Source organism: Gorilla gorilla, chromosome 1 (genome assembly GCF_029281585.2).
Source record: "Gorilla gorilla gorilla isolate KB3781 chromosome 1, NHGRI_mGorGor1-v2.1_pri, whole genome shotgun sequence".
Lineage (NCBI taxonomy): Eukaryota > Metazoa > Chordata > Mammalia > Primates > Hominidae > Gorilla > Gorilla gorilla.
The window spans coordinates 202,310,324-202,326,669 of NC_073224.2; positions in this window are offsets into that span (position 1 = coordinate 202,310,324).

Here is a 16,346-nt window from a genome sequence, read left to right on the forward strand (position 1 = left end):
GAATTGCTTGAACTTGGGAGGTGGAGGTTGCAGTGAGCCGAGATCATGCCATTGCACTTCAGCCTGGGCAACAGAAGGAGATTCCATCTTAAAAAAAAAAAAGAAAAAAATGCTTATTCCTTAGGGGGCCAGGTCCCAGACCAGGCCCGCTACACAGACTGAACACCAAGCCCACTACACAGATACGAAAACCAAGGCCTATGGATGCTAGGGGGTGCTGAGGGCAGGTCTGTCCTCCCTTCCTCCCAGGGTAGTCTGCCCTTCCCAGGAAAGCGGAGACCAGTCTATCTGTCCTTCCACTCACCCATCTTCGGGCCACTCTCAACCCCCAACCCCTCTAAATGCCCCCTGGAGCCTGTCCCCAGCGACCCCCTTCTAGGGAATGTGATGAAAGGTCTATTTATTATACTTCAGCTCGGACAGTTGTTTCAGATGTTTCCAATTCGTCGGACTGCTCAGACATCTGTTCCTGGTTGAAGGCAAAAAAGAGAAAGAAAAAAGGAAAAAACTCGATGCGTTTCCCACACCCTCACTCAGATGCACACAGACTCGCACATCCCCTCGCTCTCTCTCCCTCCCCCAGACCCTCGCAGCACGCTCTCTCGTCCTCACCCACACTCACAGCCTCACTCACTTTCACTGCAACCACATGCTGTGCTCCACACAGCTCCCAGGTGTGTGCTGAGACTCTGATATGCCCACTCTCCACCCTCACTTCCCCCACGCAGCCTGGTGTGCACACTCACGCCTACACCTGTCCCCTCTCGGGGCCTCACACCCCCATTACTAGGTCATGGTGAGGGTTCCTACAGTGGGGGGCCTGGACCATGTCTTGCATTCCAGTTGAGACACTATAAAGTGGGCTGTCACCTTCCCTACCTCCGGGGGCTATTGTGCTGGTTAAAATCTTGTGTGTTAGGCGCCTGGCCTGGAAGCGAGCTGGCACTCTGAGAATGTCTGTCATAGCTCCTGGTGGCATTTTCCCCTTCCCCTATGTACAGACACACACCCACATATGTATTTGCACCTACAGCGGGGATTGAAAGATTCCAGGGTCCCAGGGAACCTTGAGGTTCTGTGATTCTTGACCCTCACACACAGATGTACAAGCTGCACATGCATGGGTGCTCAGCAACCTGGTCTAACACATGCATGCGGGCAAACAAATGCACATGTACACTCCTTAACGCACACTTGCAGACATGTACACTCACTTGCATGCTCGTCTCAGCTCATTCACAGATGCACACTCAGCTCCGCACATGGAATGCCCAGCCGAGGGACTGGGGATTGGAGGGGTGGAGGGAGGCCTGAGTTCATGGGGACCAGGCTGGACTTGCTGAGGTGGGGCTGGGGGAGGAAGTCAACCACTCCCTGGCTCCTAGGCAGACCAGGTGCATTATTGCAGTGCGGACCAGCCCCACCCGACTCTGCGGGCCTGGGCTGGAGAGCTGCGGATGGTAAACCTCTTTCCTAATGCACTGCCATGTGCACTCTAGTCACCCCACTTCTGGAGGAACTGTGGAGCAGCAGGTGGAAGGGGAGGCTCTGGGGGGGTGGCAATCAGTGGGGTGAATGGTCAGGGTGATGACTCCTCCATCTAGAGTTCATTGATTGACACCTCCTGTCTATGACCCCAATCCCCAGATCTGGGCCATGAGCCTTGAAACAAGAGCACCTCTCTCACTGCTCTCCCACCTCCTCCAGTTCCACCAGCCACGGGTGGCTTTGGTCAGACCAGCCCAGGACCTCTCCAGCCTGGGGCCTTCCAGGCAGGCTCAGCTGACCTCTCCACCAGGCCCCCTGGCCCTCCAGTATGGGCATCGTAGCGGACTGCTGTGAGGCTGAGGCACTGCTGTGAGGCTGAGGCACACTCAGAAACAGAAGGCAGGAGAAGGGGTCTGTGGGGTCCACCATGCGTCCTCCCACTTCCCCCAGGCTGCCCCTCCAGCTGTCTGGGAGTCACAGTCCCTGCTCCCTGAACCCGGACCCCCAAAGCAGGTGGAGAAAGTATTGTCCTTGTGTTAGATTCCAATAGGCCCAGAACAACTGGGAAACCCCCTTCCCCACCAGAGCCAGCTCAGCTTTTGTGTGTTGGGGGCCTGAATCCGAGACCCACTTGTGGAGGCTCCCCTCTTCCCCAGCCCCCTCCCTCCCACTGCTGGTGCCTTGGGGCCTTGGGCCAACTGGGGCCTCCTCCTCCTTCTCTCCTCTGTCTTAGAGTCATTGCTGGCCTTAGAGTCGGCCAGAACAGACTTGGGCTCAGCTCCTCTCAGCTGCTGACCTGCTCTGTGATTTGCTGCAAAGCATGTAGCCCCTCCCAGCTTGGATGTGCTCCCTGCAAAGCGGGCAGGGTATAGGCTTTATGGAGAAGACCCGTTTACATCATGGTCTCCAAAGGGCCTGGCGGTAGGTGCTCAGTGCAGGCTGGTTGACTCGATCCTGGAGCCAGGTAACCTGTCTCCAATCCAGGGCAGACTGCACCTCAGGAATTCCCTTCTCTGGCAAACACTCCTCTTTAGGCCTTCACCTCAGTGGGAGGAAGCCTTGCCTGCACAAGGAGGGGCAGAATCCCAGACACCAGACACCACCCTCTTGCTTTACCAGCCTCCTTCAGTTTTCCTATCAAATCCCCAAGGCCAAGGGCAGCACTGCTACTACTACGTTTTACCTGTTGCTCATCTGCAGTGTTTGCAGCTGTTTGCCCACCCTCTTCCTACTCTTGAAGGAGGAGCCAGAGGCTTCTGCAAGGTACTGGGGCTGGAGTCGAGAACTGCAGATGGAAGCGGGAGAGAAGAAAGAGGCTCCCACCTGGCTTCTCACCCACGACATACTGCTGGGTGGGAGGAGAAGGTGAGAAATAACCATTTATTGAGCACCTACTGTGTGCCAGACACTGCAACGGGGCCACAAGTTAGCATGTATGTACCAGAAGGTAAACTACATGAGGGCGGAGATTATTCTGTTTTGTTCACTGTTGTAACCTTAGTGCCTAGCACATGGTAAGAACTCAATAAATACATGCGGAATAAATGAATTTGTACCTGTTATTCTCATCATAACTCTATGAGGCAGGTATAATTATTATCACCATGTTACATGATTTTCAGCTGAGACTCAGAGAGGTTAAGTGACTTGCTCAATGTCACACAGCCAAGTAAGTGGCAGAGCTGGGCCTGTCTGGCTGTAAAGCCCTTGCTCTGACCACTGCACTCTTGAGCAGGCCCAGATGACCACAGCTACTCCGTGTGTGTGTGTGTGTGTGTGTGTGTGTGTGTGTGTGTGTGTGTGTGCAGCTGTCCTGGCATGGGAGTATCATATCTTGGAGGCTCATTGACTACACAAGTCCCATGGTTACAAGTAGAAACTGTCATGTGTTCTTGTGCCTCAGTGTGCTCAATAAATATTAATTGAATAGCCACAGCTTCTCAGAGATGATAAAAAAGGAAGAAATATTAATTGAATAAACGAAATAAGTGGATGAGCGAATAAGTGCTTCATGCTAGCTCACAGATACCCTGGTTGTGTTTAGAGGGGCTGGGTGATTAGAAGATAGGGTCTTCAGCTGGGCATTGGACACCTGGGTTCTAATCCCTAAGTTGTAGTGTGACTTTGGCTGAGTCACCACCCCTCACTGGGCCTGGGTCCCTCCTCAGTGAGGTAGATGAGAGCTGATGGTCAGGTGTTTCTCAAGGCCCTTCCAGCTTGGCCACCTCAAGTGCTCAGGGTCTGAGGCTTCCCAGTTATGGGCTCCACAGTCAGGGTGGGGTTGGTTCTTGTTTTCTGGGAAGGGGAGGGGATGTGGTGGAGAATCTGAGTATGCTTATTCTACATATTCTATAGAATGAAGTCTGACTCTGGCTCAGCATCCAAGGCCTTCCACGATGCAGTCTCAGTCCACCTGCTTCCCCTCATCCTATGCAACACATAGACACACTTATTCTCTCTCTCTCTCTCTCTCTCTCTCTCTCTCTCTCTCTCTCTCTCTCTCTCTTAGACACTGGGCAGAACAACAGCTTAGCCAAAGTCTGACCCAGCAAGGAAAAGGGGCTTGAGACTTGTACCAGCTGCCTGTCACTGACCTGGGCTTTACCCCCAGCAACTCCACATGATGGAGGAAGCACAGGATATAAATCCAGGCTTGACCACTACAATCAGTGTGCTCATGGGCAAGTCGCTTAACCTCTATGTGCCTCTGTTTTCTCATCAGCAAAATGGAAATAGTGATACCTTCTATCTTGGTGAGACTTTGCTCAAAAGAAGTGACAGTGTCCATCAAGTGCACTTTTGTTGTGTGAGCCTGGAGAAAACTTTATTAGAAATCTACTTTGTGGCTGGGTGAGGTGGCTCATGCCCATAGTCCCAGAACTTTGAGAGGCCAAGGCAGGAGGATTGCTTGAGTCCAGGAGTTCGAGACCAGCCTAGGCAACATGGCAAAACCCTGTCTCTACAAAAAATATAAAATTAGCCGGATATGGTGGACTATGAGCCTGTAGTCCCAGCTACTTGAGAGGCTGAGGTGGGAGGATGACTTGAGCCTGGAAGGTTGAGGCTGCAGTGAGCTGTGATCACACCACTGCATTCCAGCCTGGCGACAGAGCGAGACCCTGTCTCAACAATCAAAACAAAACAGCTGGGCGTGGTGGCTCACGCCTGTAATCCCAGCACTTTGGGAGGCCAAGGCAGGTGGATCACCTGAGGTCGGGAGTTCAAGATCAGCCTAACCAACATGGTGAAACCCCGTCTCTACTAAAAATACAAAATTAGCTGGGCATGGTGGCACATGCCTGTAATCCCAGCTACTCGGGAGGCTGAGGCAGGAGAATTGCTTGAACCCATGAGGCAGAGGTTGCAATGAGCCAAGATTGTGCCATTGCACTCCAGCCTGGGCAACAAGAGCAAAACTCCATTTCAAAAAAAAAAAAAAAGCAAAACTCCATCTCAAAAAAATAAAAGACATGACTTTGTGGTCAGACCTCTGACAAAGATCTGAAAGAGAAGAAGCCCAAGATACAGTTGCTACCTACTTTTTTTTTCTTTCTTGAGACAGGGTCTTGCTTTGTCACCCAGGCTATGGATCTTCCACCTCCTAGGTTCAAGTGATCCTCCCACCTCAGCCTCCCAAGTAACTGGAACAACAGGTACACACCACCACACCTGGATAATTTATTTTATTTCTTATACAGACAGAGTCTCGCCATGTTGGTTTTGCACTTCTGGCCTCAAGCAACTTCCTGCCTTGGCCTCCCAAAGTGCTGGGATTCCATGCGTGTGCCACCGGCTCCAGCCTGCTGCCTACTTTTTGAGACTCGTGGTTTACCCGGGAGAATGGATGCATACTTAGGAATCCTGTGGGACGGAATAATGTAATCTCAGATAAAAAGCAAACAACAGGTTGGAGGAAATAGTTACAATTAACACGACAAGCAAATAGTTAATATTCTTGCCATATAACAATCTTACACAACTTAAGGGGTAAAAACCCCACAGAGACCCCAGTACATTAATGGGGTCTCATGATATAGACAATGAGGGCAAATAATATGGATAGTAAAATCTACAAGCCAGAAATTATACATATGTAGTTGTGGGTATTTGTAAAACATATTTCATCTCATCGATAATCAAAGAAGTGAAAATTATTATTATTATTATTATTATTATTATTATTATTATTATTGAGACAGAGTCTCACTCTGTTGCCCAGGCTGTAGTGCAGTGGCACAATCTCAGCTCACTGCAACCTCCGCCTCTCAGGTTCAAGTGATTCTCCTGCCTCAGCCTCCTGAGTAGCTGGGATTTCAGGCACCCACCACCGTGCCCGGCTAACTTTTGTATTTTTAGTAGAGACAGAGTTTTGCCATGGTGGCCAGGCTGGTCTTGAACTTCGAGCCTCAAGAGATCCCCCTACCTTGGCCTCCCAAAGTGCTGGGATTACAGGCGTGAGCCACCACACCCGGCAGCAGTGCAAATTAAAGTAACAATAACATTTCTGTCTTTTTTCTTTATCGAGAATCCCCAGTGTAGGTACTATCATAGTGAAAAAGGCAAGCTCGTATACTCCCTCTGTTCTCAGTCATTAGTTTGATATTTATCAGGCACATACTTCCAGAGGCTGCAGAGCATGTTGGCAGTGTGGACAAAAAGCCTTGAAAAGTACTCAGAGCAGCACTGCAAAAAGAAGTCGAGTTTACAGCACTAACCATGGACAAGGCTGAGCCGGGTGGTATTAACAGTTCACAAAGGCCGGGCGCGGTGGCTCACGCCTGTAATGCCAGCACTGTGGGAGGCCGAGGCGGGCAGATCACGAGGACAGGAGATCGAGACCATCCTGGCTAACACGGTGAAACCCCGTCTCTACTAAAAATACAAAAAATTAGCTGGGCGTGGTGGCAGGTGCCTGTAATCCCAGCTACTCGGGAGGCTGAGTCAGGACAATGGCGTGAACTCGGGAGGCGGAGCTTGCAGTGAGCCGAGATCGCGCCACTGCACTCCAGCCTGGGAGATGGAGCGAGACTCTATTTCAAAAAAAAAAAAAAAAAAAAAAAAAAACAGTTCACACAGATGTGGATCCAAACCCAGAGGCTGCCACTGGAGTCTGGGCCACCTTAGGGGAGCTGCTTAATTGGCCAAGCCCTCTATCTCCTTGTCTGTACAATGGGGATAATAATGTACCCCAATGCTCACAGCGTTGTCGTGAGCACAAAGTAAAACAACAGGTATAAAAGGCCAGGACTAAAGTGAATTCTTGGCCAGGTGTGGTGACTCATGCCTGTAATGCCAGCACTCTGGGAGGCTGAGGCGGGTGGATCACCTGAGGTCAGGAGTTTGAGACCAGCTGGGCCAACATGGTAAAACCCCGTCTCTACTAACAATACAAAAATTAGCCAGGTATGGTGGTGGGTGCCTGAAATTTCAGCTACTTGGGAGGCTGAGGCAGGAGAATGGCTTGAACCCGGGAGGTGGAGGTTGCAGTGAGCGACATCGTGCCACTGCACTCCAGCCTGGGCGACAGAGCAAGACTCTGTCTAAAATAACAATAATAATAAAATAAATAAATAAAAAGTGAACCCCTGAATAATAATGTTTATTTTGCATTATTTATCACTGAGAGAAAAACCTACCCACATCTCTAATAATGGGGGAGAGGATGTGTGTCACTACTCACCATTTGCTGTGTCACCTAGAGAAGCCATTCAAAATGGTTCTTGAAAGGATCTTTAATGCCATAGCTGAATACTTGCAAAGTAACACTTGATCCAGACATATGTGATGCGTGATATAATCGTTGCCAAGCAGCATATCTGGAAGGAATGAATTCTACCACAATGGAGGGATTAGGGTGATTCTAACCCTCCCCTATGTTTTCTAAAAAATCACAAATTGCTCTTATAACTGGAGACTAGTTATATATAATTATATATTATATATAATATACACTTACATATTATATATAATATATACTTACATATAATTAATGTTATATAATACAATTAACCATTAATTTTAATAATGTATTGCCAGAAGGGCCTCGTCAGGCAGGGAGTAAGAAAGGTATTACCATGTTTGACACAGACTTGTCAAGAAACTTCAGGTTTATTAAAACCAGGGAGCATATCTTACTTATCTTTGTTTTCTTGGCACATTGCTGGAAACTAATCAATCACTGAGAAAATGTGGATCTGCAGGCTTTACATGAATTTTATCAGTTCTTATGACAACCCTGTAAGGCAGAAACTATAATTATCACCATTGGACATACGGGGACACTTAACCTATCAAGTTCGAGAGATTTGGCCAGGTGTAGTGGCTCACGCCTATAATCTCAGCACTTTGGGAGGCCGAGGCAGGTGGATCACCTGAGATCAGGAGTTTGAGAACAGCCTGGCCAATGTGGCGAAACCCTATGTCTACTAAAAATACACACAAAAAAATTAGCCAGGCGTGGTGGTGCATGCCTGTCCCAGCTACTTGGGAAGCTGAGGCAGGAGAATCGCTTGAACCTGGGAGGTGGAGGTTGCAGTGAGCCAAGATCACGACACTATACTCCAGCCTGGGTGACACAGCAAGACTCCGTCTCAAAAAAAAAAAAAAGAGAGAGAAAGACAGATTTGCCAAGATCACAAAATTAAAAGGAGCAGGGCACAGTGCCTCAGACCTGTAATCACAGCACTTTGGGAGGCTGAGGAGGGAGGACTGCTTGAGCTCAGGAGTTCAAGACCAGCCTAGGCAATATGAGATCCTGTCTTCACACACACACACACACACACACACACACACACAATACAAAAATTAGCCAGATGTGGTGGCATGTGTCTGTAGACCCAGCTCCTTGGGAGGCCAAGGCGGGAGGATCATTTGAGCCCAGAAAATCAGGCTGCAGTGAGCCATGATGGTGACACTAACCTCCAGCCTGTGTGACGGAGTGAGACCCAGTCTCAAAACAAACAAAAACAAACAGAAAACCAAAACAAGATTAAGAGGCAGAGTGGGGATCAAACCCAGGTTTGTCTGACTCCAAAGTACCTCAGCTGTCTTGCTCTGCTGTGCCATGTGTTAACATGGAGACCAACAGTGGAGGCAGATGACAGGGAGGCAAAGACCTCTTCCCAAGGCCCTGAGATGGCCGATAGCAGATCCAAGGGCTCAGCATGAGGCTGCCTGGAAGAGTCAAGTTGTGTCAGAGGCAGGAACTTGACAGAAAGGAGCCAGTTTCTGAAGGAAGAGTAATCCAGCTTTTCCTAAGTTGAATTTGAAGAAATAGTAGGATACACATGTTGGAAATATGCCGCAGGCAACTTAAAGTATTGACTGGTGTGAAGATAAGAACCAAGCTGGAGATGTATTTATTAGGCAGCCAGAGGACTCTGAGCTAGTAGATGAAAAGGTGGTTGGAAAAGACGGAACTCACGTCAGTTGAGAGCTGGAGTGTGTGTTCAGTGCTTTGCACTACCACGGACATGTTTTGGGGTGCCTGCCCAGTCATAGTTCTTTCTTTGGGATTGTGTCCCATCCACAGTCCCTTCTGAGGGCATATGGCTGGGCAGCCACACAGGGCTCATGACCTCGTCATCTTGTCCACAGGTGATGGCACCAGGGGTTGACAAGGTGTTCAATCCAGGGCAACTGGACTCTCTCTCCCTGGAATGGGGTTTAGGACTCTGAGAGACAGTAGCTACGAAGCAGCTATGCCACAAGCTCACAGAGAGTTGAGGCCATTTGGAGCCATGAGTGACCATGTGGAAGCAGAAGCAGCTAGTCTTCAGAGAGAAAGCCCAGCTGCACAGAGAGAAGTGGTGATAAGGAACTGTGCTGCCCCTGGAAGGAGTGATGCAGGTGAGAGGCAGCCTGTCTCTCCCACATTTTACCCTCTCCTTGGATGTTTACCAGATTGTCTGTTATAACCTTCCAATAAACCTCCTTTTCCTTGAGCTGGCTTGAGAGGGTTTCTGTTCCTTGCAACCACATGGCCTTGAACTAAGACATGAACAACACATCTTAAGCATAAAGTTCCCGGTGCAGTGCTTAACTCATCATTGGCAACTAAAAACTGTAGCTATTATTATTTCATTTGCTCCTCAAAGAAACCTGATGAGAAAAAAGGTATTATTATACCCATTGGGAAAATGAGAAAACTGGGGCTTGTTGACGTAGCAGCAAATACTGGCTAAATTCCAGTGCTGGGGATTCAGGAGAGACAAGGTCCCAGCTTTGAAGATGCCTGCATTCCTATGCAGCAGGCAGACAACAAACAAATTTAGGTTGAGCGTCACAAATTCAAAAATCTGAAATTCAAAATGCTGCAAAATCCAAAACTTTTTGAGCACAGACATGGTGTTCAAAGGAAACGCTCAATGGAGCATTTTGGATTTTCAATTTCTGGATTTGGAATTCTGAACCAGCAAAATGCAAATATTCCAAAATCCATACAAATCTGAAATCAGGAACACTTCTAGTCCCAAGCATTCTGGATAAGAGATGCTCAATTTACAGTGAACAAGAAAACGTCAAGCAGAGATAAGGCACTGTGAAGGAAACAATATGAAATGATCTACTAGAGCTACTTTAGACAACAGAAAGCCTCTCTGAGGAGTGACCCTTGAGCTGAGACCTAAAGGACAAAAAGGAGCAGGCAGGCCACATACAGATCTGGGAGGGGGGCACTCAGAGCAGAAGGAAAAGCAAAAGAAAGACTTTTGGGCAGGATTAGGTTTGATGCACTCAAGGAACAGCAAGGAGGCCAAGGTGAGCAGAATGGGGTAGCAGGAATAGGTTCCTGAGGGTTTTATAAGTCAGGTGAGATGTCTGGCTTTAATTCTAAGAGCAATGCGGAACCACTGGAAGGATTTAAGAGTGCTGTGGTAGACAGCCCTCCAAAGATGTCTCCATTCTAATCCCCCAAACCTGTGAATATGTTACCTCACATGGCAAAGAGATTTGCAGATGTTATTAAGGCTTGAGATGGGGAGAATATCTTGGCTTATCTGGGTGGGCACTGTGGAAGCACAAGGGTCCTTATAAAAGGGGTGCAAGAGGGTCAGAGTCAGAGGAGATGTGATGACAGAAGTGGAGGTCAAAGGAATGCAAGTAAGGGGCTGTGAACCAGGGAATGCAAGTGGCTTCTAGAAGGTGGAAAAGGCAAGGAAACATCTTACCAAGGTATCTGGAAGGAATGCAGCCCTAACAACTTATTTTAGACTTCTGGCCTCTAGAACTGTAAAATAATAAGCCTGTGTTATTTGGAGCAACAAAGTTATAATTTGTTACAGCAGCAATAGGAAACCAGTACAAGTGCTATGATCTGATCTATATTTCTAAAAATTCACCCTGGCTGCTGTGGATTGTGGGGCAAAACGGAAGCTGGAAGATAAGCAACGAGTCTGAGGCATCACCCAGGCAGGCGACAGTGGTGCTTGGACCAGGTGATGGAGTCTGACACATGGATCCACTCTGGAGGTGGAAGTGAAACAATTTGCTGATGATCAGGCATGGCGAATAAAGGAAAGATAGCAATCTAGAAGAATTACTTCTTGGGGTTTTAATCTGATTATCTAGATGGCTGGAGATGCTGTTTATGGAGATGGGAAAGACTGAGGGAGGAGCAGGTTTACAGATGTCGGGGGAGTTGGATAAGATCATCGAGCCAGCAAGTGGCAGACCTGGAACTAGAACTTGGGTGTCCTGACTCTCAGACCCAACATATTTGGATCTGTGAGAAAGATTTCACTAAGGAAAGAGTTTGGGATTTTTTAAGTTAAGATTTATTTAGCACCTCCTCTATTAGTCAGGGTTCTCCAGAGAAACAGAGCCAATGAGAAAGAGAGATTAAATTTTAAGGAATTGGCTCGCATGAGTGTAAAGGCTGGCAAGTCCAAAATCTGCAGGGATAGGTTGGCAGGTTGGAGACCCAGGGAAGAGCTGGTGTTGCAGTTCAAGTCCAAAGGCAGAATTTCTTCTTGCTCAGGGGAGTTCAGTCTTTTCCGCTTATGGCCTTCATCTGATTGGTTAAGGCCCACCCACATTATGGAAGGTAATCTGCTTTACTCAAAGTCTACTGATTTCAGTATTAATCCCATTGAAAAAATACTTGCAGAGAAACAAAAAGCATAATGTTTGTTCCCATGGCCTAGCCAACTTGACACTTACTTTTCTTACTATTGGGCATTGTGCTTTTTAGCTATATTAGTTCATGGTTAACAAGAAAGGCAGATGGCTGGGAATCACCCTGGGTTTGTCCACAGTTAAGGGCTAGGAGGGGAGGTGGACAGATATACAAGGAAACAGGAACCAGGACAGTGGAGAGAAGCATTCCAAGAAGGTGGAGGTGTCAAGAACTGCAGAGGGATAGAGAAGGAGGAAGACAAAGGAACCACAGAATGCGGTGATAAGGAGGTTTTTGGGGACCTTAGCCATGGATCACGCAGGGAGAGTGAGAACTGTGGCAAGGAAGGGGGCTCTTTCACATGGAAGGATTGGGAACTGGAGTCTAGTACAGGAGCATGCAAGTAAATGGCTACAAAACGCAAAATAGGGCCAGGCATGGTGGCTCATGCCTGTAATCCCAGTGCCAAGGTGGGATTTGTCTTGAGGCCAGGAGTTCAAGACCAGCCTGAGCAACACAGTAAGACACGATCTTTACAAAAAAAAAAATGTAAAAAATTTTTTTTACATTTTGGGCATTGTGACACGTACCTGTAGTCTCAGCTACTTGGGAGGCTGAGGTGGAAGAATGAGCTATGATTGTGCCGCTGCACTCCAGCCTCAGTAACAGAGTGAGACCCTGTCTCTAAAACCAAAATAAAACCAATAAACAAATACAACATACACTACAACAGAAAGGAAGCTGTGATATGAAATAATGGTGGAGCTACTCAGAAGGAGAGGTCAGGGAAGGCCCTTCTAACAAAATAATTTTTAAGTGGAGATTGGAAGGAAGAAAAGAGGCTAGGCACAGTGGCTCACACCTATAATCCCAGCACTTTGGGAGGCCAAGATGAGAGGATTTCTTGAGCCCAGGAGTTCGAGCTCAGCCTGGGCAATATAGTGAGACCCTGCCTCTATTAAAAAAAAATTTTAATCCAAAAAAAAAAAAAGGAAGAAAAGAAATGCCCCATATGAAGAGCTATGGGAAGGGCAAGATGGCAGAGCACCTGTGCAAAGGCCCTGAGATGAGAAAGAGTCTGGAATTACCAAAGAACTGAAAGAAGCCTGGTAGGGCTGAAGCCAAGAGAGAGGCGATGTATGAAGTTGGAGGGATGTAGCCTTATAAGGGATGGTGTTTGAATTTGGTTCTAAGTGTGATGGAAAATCACTGGAAGGTTTAAGCAGGGGAGTAAATGATGGGACCTGCTTTATAATTGTTAATTTACTCTGGCTACTGTGTGAAGCCTGTGTTGGTGGGGGATAGAGTGGGAGTGGGGCAACCTGGAAGGGACACTAACAATTGTCCAGGTAAGTGGCAAAATTGGCTTAAAGCAGGAAAGTTTCTGGGGGCAGATCCAACAGAATTTGCCAGTAGAGTGGATGTGGGAGGTGAGAGAGAAGAATGCAAAACAACTCCCAGTTTCTTGCTTTATCAGTTTCATCGCTGTTTCCAAGGAGAAAAACTGGGGAGAAAGAGGTTCTGTGCAGGGCCCAAGAGTTTAGTCTTAGGGGCAGGGAGTTGAAGGGGCCACTCTTGGCCATCTTAGCTGCTTGATGATGGGGGCTGGGAGGGAGTGAGAGGCTGGGAGAGGCTGGAAGGGGAAGTCTGCACGGTCATCCGTGGGCTTGCTGAAGCCCCAGTGGAGGCTGGCTGTGGATTTGCAGTGGCACTGTCTCAGGTAGCTGGGGGACTGTCCAGAGGAGCTCAGCAGGAACTGGCAGGGGGTTTGTGGGGCAGTTGAGATGTTGAGGCAAGGCCAGTGCGGAAATCGTTATCGGGCAGGTGAAACGCCAAGAATCTGAATTAGAAGGAAGGGCATGAGAGATCGGGAGCAGAAGGTTAGAGTGCGGGGTCTGAGGATCTTGAAGCCTCTGATTTCAGGGATGGAGTAATTTGGGTGAGGTCAAGAGGGGGTGGCCATGTGAATGGGAGGCCAAAGTGGAGTGGACAAGAGTATCGACCTGGTCCAGGAGGTCCCAGAGGTGTTGGGAGTAGCACTGACATAGAGAACGAGGTCCCCAACGTGATGCTTGAGTCTGCCACAGAGAAGAGGACCTCGAGACAGATGCCAGGGTCCTGTGTGAGCAAAGAAAGCACAGCAGGGCATGGGGGAAATAACTCAGGTGAGGAGAGCAGGGAGGTAGAACAGGAGAAACAGTTACAAAAGGGAGGGCAGGGGGGGCGGTGTGGAATGAGGCAGATGCCACACCCTCGTGCAGGAGAATGAGTGGTTTTGCCAGACTTTGTTGGGCAAAGGGGATGGCGTCCCTGGTGTGTGTTAAAGGAGCCTGAACTCACTCACAACAAGGTAGAGAATCTGAGAAGTGTGTTTCTGCTGGTATGGGGCTTCCAGAGGACACAGCAGACCCCCTGGGAGGAAGGTGGAGAGAAAGGAACAAGGAGGAGCTGGGCAGTGTTCTTGGGAATGATCTACTTTATTACTGCTCACTGGGGCTCCTCACTCCCTTCAGTCTCGCCTCTTCAAATTCAGCCTTCACCAGAGCTGCAAGACACTCCTAAAGCACAACTCTGGTCCTGCCTTTCTGCCTCATCAACACTCAGGGGCTGCCCTTGCCCTCAAGGTAAAGTTCCTGCTCTTTGGCCTGGTACCATAAGGTCCTTTTGGAAGCACCGCATCTGCTGCCCTCTTCCCCGCCTCACCTCTCTCATCCGAAGTCCCCACGAAGCAGAACTACTTATAGCACTAAGGGCACCACAATGCAGCAGGCCTCCGGGCCTTTGCACCTGCCATTCCCCCTGCCTGGAATGCCTTTTGATCACATGTGCCTAGAAAATGCCAATAAATCTTTCAAGCAGTTCTTCCCTGGAGAAGCCTTCTCAGATTCCCTCAAGGAGTCACAGTCACCCCTTATTTTGTCCCACCCCTCTACCTCATTTACCCTTTCACCAGGCTCTTGAGTCGGCCTTCCTCACTAAACCAGGAGTTCCTTAGGAAGACAGACAGTGTGATACTCATTTCTCTATCCTCCATTTCTAGCCCTGTGCCTGGGATACAATAGTGCTTGGTTGATATCTAATAAAGGCACTGACCAAATTATAGCTAATAAGAAGAGCCAGCATGTACTAAGTACTTACTATAATTCCTAACATTGTGCTAAGCTCTTTACATGCATTATCTTATGTCATCCCTGTAAGAACTGTGGTGGGTTAATACTGTTACTATATGTATTTAACAGATGAGGAAACTGAGGCTTAGGGAGGTGAAGTGACTTGCCCAAGGACATTAAGCTAGTCAGTGGTAGAGATGGGCTTCAAACTCGGCCGATACTAGTGTCCATGCACTTAGCTGTTATGCTATATTGCCTCAATGAAAGAAAGGATGACAAGATCTAGCCAGGGCAGTGGCTTATGCCTGTAATCCTAACGTTTTGGGAGGCTGAGGCAGGCAGATCATTTGAGGTCAGGAGTTCGAGACTAGCCTGACCAACATGGTGAAACCCAGTCTCTACTAAAAATACAAAAAAAATTAGCTGGGCGTGGTGGTGTGCCTGTAATCTCAGCTACTTGGGAGGCTGAGGCAGGAGAATCGCTTGAACCTGGGAGGCTGAGGTTGCAGTGAGCCGAGATCGCATCAGTGTACTCCAGCCTGGGCAACCAAGCAAGACTTCTTCTAAAAAATAAAAAAATAAAAAAATAGAAAGAATGAAAGAATGAATGAAAGATTTCAGAGAACAGCAGGGTTATGAAGACTAGAGTTTTCAGGGGAGCCTATAAATTGACAATAACAAAGTCAGCTTTTTCTAGAGTAACAGTAATGATCACAGATGCCAGTAGTTTCCAATCCAAAAGCCCTTCTTCCGTGCTGACAGAGTTCTGCTTTTGTCTGTGAACATCCTCCCAGTTCTTTAGGAACTCACTGCAGTGGAAGAGACCATCATTGGCCAATGATGGGTGGTGTACAGGTCTACACAAGGTTTGGAGGCTGACTTTCGAGGTGGTCAGGCGAAACTTCATACAGGCCTTTTGAAGGATGACACAAAAAGGATTAGAGAAAAAGACATTTCTTTTTTTGAGACGGAGTCTCGCTCTGTTGCCCAGGCTAGAGTGCAGTGGCGTGATCTCGGCTCGCTGCAAGCTCTGCCTCCCGGGTTCATGCCATTCTCCTGCCTCAGCCTCCCCGGTAGCTGGGACTACAGGCACCCGCCACCACACCCAGCTCATTTTTTGCAATTTTAGTAGAGACGGGGTTTCACCGTGTTAGCCAGGATGGTCTCGATCTCCTGACCTCGTGATCCGCCCGCCTCAGCCTCCCAAAGTGCTGGGATTACAGGCGTGAGCTGCTGCGCCTGGCCGAGAAAAAGACATTTCTAAGCAGAATGAACAGCATATGCAAATTTAGAGCAACACAGCTTTCCCAGGGAAACAACTCATTTGGCATAACCTGAACTGGGCTGGCCACTTGCAGGCTGTGTGTCTCTGAGCAATTGACTTGGCGTCTCTGAGGATCAGAATTTACATTTATGAGAAAAATGGGGGGAAAAAAGAAAAAAAGAAAGGAACTACAATGGTTGCGAAATTAGGTAACAGAATATATATGCAAAACACAGTGCTTGGCATACATTAGGTGCACAAGAAACATTCTTTCTTATTCACCCATTATTGTCACATGGTTCTAATTCGTTATCTTCTGTGACCCAGGTGGCTTTCTTCCCTTTCTCACTCATTCCTGAGCCTAGTAACG